The sequence below is a fragment of the Mastigoproctus giganteus genome, chromosome 1, assembly GCF_048544385.1.
Source record: "Mastigoproctus giganteus isolate SK-2022 chromosome 1, ASM4854438v1, whole genome shotgun sequence".
Classification (NCBI taxonomy): domain Eukaryota; kingdom Metazoa; phylum Arthropoda; class Arachnida; order Uropygi; family Thelyphonidae; genus Mastigoproctus; species Mastigoproctus giganteus.
In genome coordinates, this window is record NC_143575.1 from 39,885,982 (window position 1) to 39,893,372 (window position 7,391).

Genomic DNA, 7,391 nt, shown 5'->3' on the forward strand with positions numbered 1-7,391 from the left:
TGCACATTTGTGGCAAAAAAATCAAAGCTACTTTAAAGCAATATGTTAAGAATAGTACCGCCATTAAAAATGAACAACATAAATGTATTGGACTGGAAAATGAAAATTATAGTTTTAATGATAACGAAGGACCTTTCTCTCAAATGGAAAATTAAAATTACAATTATGATGATAATGAATGACCTTTCTCTCTAATGGAATTGAAGGATGCAGTTAGTTTAATACTCAGGTTGTTAAAATTTTCTTCAGTCTCTATCCAGAATTAAATCCATAACTGTTGTTTAGAGGAGGGTTGTTTCCTGGAGATATGGAAGAAAACTAACCTGGGAATAAGGCTAAAAAATCCAAAGCCAGTGAGTAAACCTGGTTCATATTACCACATTGCTCTCTTACCTGTTTTAGGTAAGATTTGTGAGAGAATGTTTATTAAGCATTTCATGCAAACATATCAAACTATGAATTTGTATTCTGATATCCATTTTGAGTTCAAAAATGGTAGTTCAACCAAAAATGTTACTTGTAGGGTAATGGAACATATACAAGAATACTTGGGGACAGCATGTCTTGGGTTTGTTCATTGACTGTATAAGTGCATTTGATGCTGTGGTGAGATGGTATCCTCTGCAGGGCTAGAATGACCAATTGGCCTGGTAATAATTGTTCCATCTGGAAGGGTTATTTTTCATTTCTTTTTATGAATGAGGCTCAAAAAGAAAAGCACTTAATATACTGTTTGAATGACTCTTTCCCTGTTTTGACTGATACTTCCGGAGTGTTGTGTGCAACAGTCACACAGTAATTAAAAACGATCAGAGGTTCGCTCTTTTGTGCATAACTTGGCTTGTTGATAGATATACACTAGTGGTGACAGGTTATATCTAGGTATTACAAGTTATATCTAGTGAGCTGCTGCCAGCTGACCTTTTGTGGACCATTCTTGCTTTATATATTACTCTAAAATAAAAATCTTCATGCAGATTTTGGCCATTAGGTAATGCTCAAGGACTAGGATAGTGTATGGTGCAGCTCAGGTGTCAGTTGAGAAGATGTTTAATGATGAGTTTATGAAAATCTGGCAAGGACATCAGACACTCTGAGAAAGGAAGAGTGACATAATACTGTAGATTACAAAACGAGGCATTGGTTTGGACTGAATGCCTGCTTCCTGCTAATGGATAGGGCTGTCTTTTCTATTAGGTATTTTGTCTAGGGATTACGAAAATATTGGGACTAAAAAAAATAAATTCAATGATTTTATTCTAACAATAAAATTCTACAAACTAATTTTTAAACAGATTTTTGAGAAATTTTTTCTTTGGCTTTTTCTGTTAGAAAATCATTAAGAATGTCATCAAAGCTCATATTGCGAGTAGGTCGGTGCTGGAATAAGTGTTCTGGAAATAACTTCAAAATAAAATTTATAGACATGCTTTTTTTCGACAGTTTTAGATTTAACACAAGGGTATTTTTAATATATTTGCTATAACATAGTGAGGCCTCAGAATGAAGAGTACCTAGGGACTACAAACACCAAATGAAGGGTTCGTAGGCCCTAAGAACACCCAAAGATGACCCTGCTACTGGATATGGCCAGGGCCACTGCAAGTGGGTAGGAGAGGTAGGCATCACCTATGGGCACCAAAACATCAGGAGGGCCTAAAAATTTTTTTTGATATTATTTTCTGATTGGTTAACGTTTATCAGTATTCAAAATTAAGGTCGGTAAATTTTATTTTGCCTACTGGTGGCACTAGGGTTGCAGCACTACTGGATATGGCTTGAGCAAGGCTGAGTCAGCTGAGCGGGTTTAGTCTGAACTCTGTACTTGTGGAAAGCCAGAGACTGGCTTCTGTGTCTTGTTGCAGAGTGTAAACTATGTTGATTTGGAAACTATTGTAGAGGGAGACTGTCATTCTGAATAAGATTAATATGACATTACTGTAAATGCAGAATACATTGGATTTAATTTAATTGCATTTAATTGTTTGTTGCATACATAAAAACTGTGCAACAAACATTGCCTAACAATATTGTACACATCCCTTTCCGATTTTAATCCAGGAGCAGAAATGGAAAGTGAGTGTTCCCTCATGTATTGTATTAAAATTGAAAACTGATTCACAGCTACTGCTGTATGCTGAAATGACACTTTCCATTGAAATAGTCTGTGACATACTTTTTGTATTCCTTTCAAAATTTAATCCAAAGGCAAAAGGAGGGAAAGAGTATTTCCCCCATATGCCATATTAAAATCAGAAACTGTGATTTACATTTTCTGCCATAAGCACCATGATTTGCATTTACTGCTGTAATACTATTCATGACTAATTAAAAAAAAAAAAAAAAAAAAAAAAAAACATTTCACACATCCATTCCCTCTAAACGTTTGTCCAGTTCCTCGTTGAATTTATTTAAGCTGTCAACTTCAACAACAGTAGATGGGAGTTTGTTCCAGCAATCAACTACCCACTGGCTAAAGGCTAATTTTTGCACATCTATTCTATAACTGTCTTTCCTCAATTCGAATTTATACCCCCTCAGGTTCGTAATCCGAGCAAGAGGAACAATCCTATCAGAATTGAGCCTGCTCAACCCATTCAAGGCCTTATACACCTCAATCAGATCAGATCACCTCTCATGTGCTTAGTCTCCAGATGCTGCAATTTGCAGAACATAAGCCTTTCTTGGTAAGACATCCCTTCGTTCCCCTCACCAATCTTGTTGCCCTTCTGTGCTCATTCAAGCAACTCTACATCCTTCCTAAAATAAGGCCTCAAGACCTGTATGCAGTACTCAAGGCGTGGCCTAACCATTGCCTTATACAAAGGGGACAATCACTTCCTTTTCCCTGCTAGAAAATTCCTGCATATCATTCACAATACCCTATGAGTATTTTCACACATATCAATGTAGACAAGCCGTTATGAAGTTTGTTTATAAATTCAGCAGTATTTAAAAAAATGCAGTGCAATAAGTATGAAGTATGATATGCGATACAAGTGGGTAAGCTCTTACGGTAGCACAGCATATATGATATAAGCACCATCCTCCCCACATGGGGTAGAAATGGCTCGGTTTCAAATTTCGTCAATGACGGGAGGAATTTTTATTGGCTATGTTCACAACGTGGCTTAGTTAATCTGTGCTGTCAAAATATACTTAATATCTTTAGCTAAGTATCAAAGTTTTGCTGAACTCCATATTCAGGCCTTTGGACAAGAAAAAGAAAAGAAAATCAGTTAGAAAACAATTATAATAGTGAAAGATACAGATGCCGTGTCAGCTTACATATACAGTAATGAACTTAAATAATCTAAAAAAAGTAAAATTACATTGTCTTTAGAAGAGAGAGAGCTGAAAATATATGCTGTTTTCCGGCTACTTCCCAAAGAATTAAAAAAAAAAAAAAAAAAAGCCCCGACAAAATTAGCAGAACATGTAGAAAAAGTGGTGTAACTTGTGCAGCTTGCTATGAAGCGGCGAAAAATTTGATATGGTGGTTTACAATACAAAATTGGTGAAATGAGGAGATAGTGAGAAATTTCTGACAAGTAAAAAGGACATTTATTGGGATTGTACAAGAATTACCAAAAAAGTCACATTACAGAAGTCAATAAAAAAAAATTGCTCGAAAACATGGTCACATGATATCAGTATGCGTATTATCCCTTCCGATGGCTAAACAGGCCTGGCAGCAGTGAAGCATTTTCAATGTAAGAGTGTTTATAAGATTCTCTGGCAAAAAATGCAATTCTTCCACTGGCACAGACTGTAGCTCACCCAGTGACTAAGGAGTTTGCTGTCGCATGCAATGCAATGCCCAAGGGCGTTCCACGCATGTTCAATCGGAATTAAGTTTGGTGATTGTGCTGGCCATGTCAGTCATTGGATATCTTCAGTTTCAAGGTATTACTCCACTGCTTGAGCTCTATGTGCAGTAGCATTTTTATGCATGTAAAGAAAATATGGGCCAACCGCACCCCTAAAACGTATCGTATTGGGTTTGGGGATATGTTCTCAGTACCTCTGCACAGTTAGTACCCATATCAAAACATGAAGAGGATTACAGCAATTGATCATTATTCCACCTCACACTAGAACACCGCCTGCACCATCAGTGTCCCTTTCTCTGATGTTGGCGGGGGATGGTATCGCATTCCTCGTTGTCTCTTGATGAAATAACGTCTATGAATCTGGTTGTAGGCTAAAACGGACTCGTCAGAAAACAAAACTGTACCCTAACTTGTCAGGGCTCCAAGTCATGTTCATGGCACCAGCTTCGACGAGCTCTGCAGTGGTTAATGAGATATAAACCGCTGGCTTCCTTGCATAGAGCCCACCACTTGAGCCTTCTAAACGGTCCGATTGGAAATGTTTTCACCTGTGGCCCCAGCTACCTGACAGTTGATGACAGGACATTTAGGGTTCCATCTTGCTGTCACAGCCAGATTGCAGTCTGTTCTGGTTGACACAAGGTCAAGGTGTGTTTGTTTCAATTGTGATCTCCAGGGTTTCCCCTATATGCCACTGTAGCATTGAAAAGGTGAAGGCTGGCAAGTGTATGTATGTAGGTGTGTAAGTATGTGTCTTGTTATGTTGAGTGCCGGCACTGGCGACTTTGCAGCCAGGGGGCAGGGGACACCTGGTCCCCTGCCCCCTGACTCCCAACCTTGGCCACGAGGAGGTACATCGGGGTCTACTTTCTAGCTGAGACTCTTACTGGGGCTATCAGGCAAGCCTGGGAGCCTCAAGTCTGGTTGACACAGTACTCGGGTGACTTTGGCTAGCCCTTTTCCTTGTAATGGTTCCTGTCTACTGAAAGTGCGAGGTGACATTGCGTGACACATTAAGCCACGTGCATCCTTTGCCAGCACTTGCGGGGTGGCACAGAGGCATCGTTACCTTCCTCCCCACACCTAGTGGGAAAGGACCGGTTCGAATCCCATCGGTGATGCAAAGAACTTTTATGAGCTTTTTTCACTCTGTGGCTAAATTAGTCAGTCTCAGGTGTAGATGCAAGGTTTATCTCCCAAAAAAAAATGTGATTTTTGGTTCAGCAATGCAAGCAAATCAACGAGAGAACACAATTTATGGACCCATTACACATGGGTAGTTGAATTAACATTCTGGGTGACCTAAATTTATTTATTTTTTATTTTTTTTTTAAACCTCCAACAGTGACTGCCTGGCTTCAAGTCATCCAATGGCCTGCCATCTTAAAGAATCATTTAAACGATAATGACTTGCCATCCTGAGTACTGCAGATGTGGCTATTCTACTGAACCAACCATAAAATGGAATGAAGTGATATGGTAGCAACAGGAGTGTGCAAAAGTTTATACAGCACCCTATTAATTAAAAACATCAGAAAATAATATTCTCAAATTCAACAAATTTTACCTTTGGCCTCCTGGCGCCTATGTGCGTCGCACATATTGCACACGTGGACGGCATGCCCCTGGGTTGCAACCCCTGTTTTTATAGGCATGAATAATTTGCATAATGCCCTCATGGGTAGAACAGTTGACAGGATCGCCGTCCTCCCCACACCGGGTAGAAAACACCTGAGTTCGAATCCCGTCGATGACAAGAGGAATTTTTATGGATCTTTTTCAGAACGTGGCTGAGTTAGTTGTTCTCGGGCGATAGGTACATGGTTTTTTCTCCCGGAAACTCGCGTTTTCCATCCAGCAAACAGAAAATCGATCTCAGAACACACACAATTTACAGATGATATACATGGAGCAATATAGTCTTAGTTGCTGATGCTCCTAAGTATAATAACAACAATTTGCATAATGTGCAGTTCTGTAAGGTGATAGACCAATTTCTATTGGATTTGCATGCCAGGATGCCTATTACAGTAGAACCTATTAAAAAGTTTTCCCAAGGATTGAAGGTTTAGAACTTCTTATGAGGGAAACCCTTTTTGAAGGGAAAATGACCTAAGGGTATTAAATATTAACTACACAAATAAAAATGAAAAGATACACATACATAAGTTAAAGATCATTTTTAAATACTATTTCAGAATTTGTAAATATTTTACTCTGCCTATGTGAAACATTTTAAACTGAAGAGATCTAATATTCTGTTCATTAAACTCATTACCAAGTTGAAAGGATGAACTCAGAAGGAGTTCATCCCTTTCAAAATATAATTTAATTAATATAATCATAATAATTAATAATTATTATACTCATATAATCAATATATTATAATATATTCGGTATAATTAGTATTTGTAGCGTTAAAATAAAACTGAGAAGTAGGGACGAATAATTAGTATTGGTATCAGTAGTCTACTCTGAAGCCAAGCGGTCAGGGGCGGGAGTGCAGTAGCACACTCTTTGAGTAGACTGGGTTTCAACCCCTGACTGCTAAATAAGGCGATTTGCCAACCCGCTGGACCAGCGTGGCAGATTATGGTCAAATTACCTCAACATGAATTGTTGAGGAGGCTTCCATCCTGCAGTGGGTACATAATGGCTGCAGTTTATTAGCAATGGCCACACGGCGAGGGAAGCCTATGGCTTATGCTGCACCAGCCAAGAAAAAAATGTAAATTAATATAAAATAAATAAAATAATATATGTTTTTTAAAATAAATATTTGCTAAGAGAAAAGGAAATAGACAACCTATGCGTTTCCCTCCTTCCGTAGGTAGTTATCTAGCTGACCTTTGAATTTTCCCAAACTGTCAGCCTCTATCACCCATGTAGGTAACTTATTCAAGTAATTTATAACTCATTGGCTAAAATAAAACTTTCTGCCAACCAGTCTAAATTTACCCCCCCCCGTAATTTTAAATTATGGCCCCATGTTCTAGAATAGTTTATAACCCTAAAAATTTCGTGCCTAGTTTCCAAGCTCTGCATTGCAACCCACATATTCATAGTCTTTCATCATATGGAGCGATCTCACCAGGCAAGTTACCCATCTTTGGACCCTTTCAAGAAGCACAGTCTTTCTTTAGGTGTGGTCTGTATACTTGAACACAGTATTCCAAGTGTGGTCTAACAATAACCTTATATAATGGGATTCTGACTTCCTTATCTCTACTAGAAATAGTTCGATAAATCGTCGATAGGACAATATGGGCTTTCCTTGCAACCTGTCTAGAATGTTCGGAGAACTTCATGTCTGACTGTATTGTAACACCCAAGTCCCTTTCCTCAACTACCAGCTTTGGTTCAACCGCACCAAGTGTATAAATTATTTTGCAGTTAGTGTCCCTCAGGTGTAAGACCTTGCACTTTGCTGGATAAAGCAAAGCTGCCACTTTTCTGACCGTCCCTGAAGTCTATCTAGGTCACTCTGAAGAAGCTTAGCTTGACAGTGATCATTAATTACTCTACCAATTTTAACGTCATCTGCAAATTTAGACATCA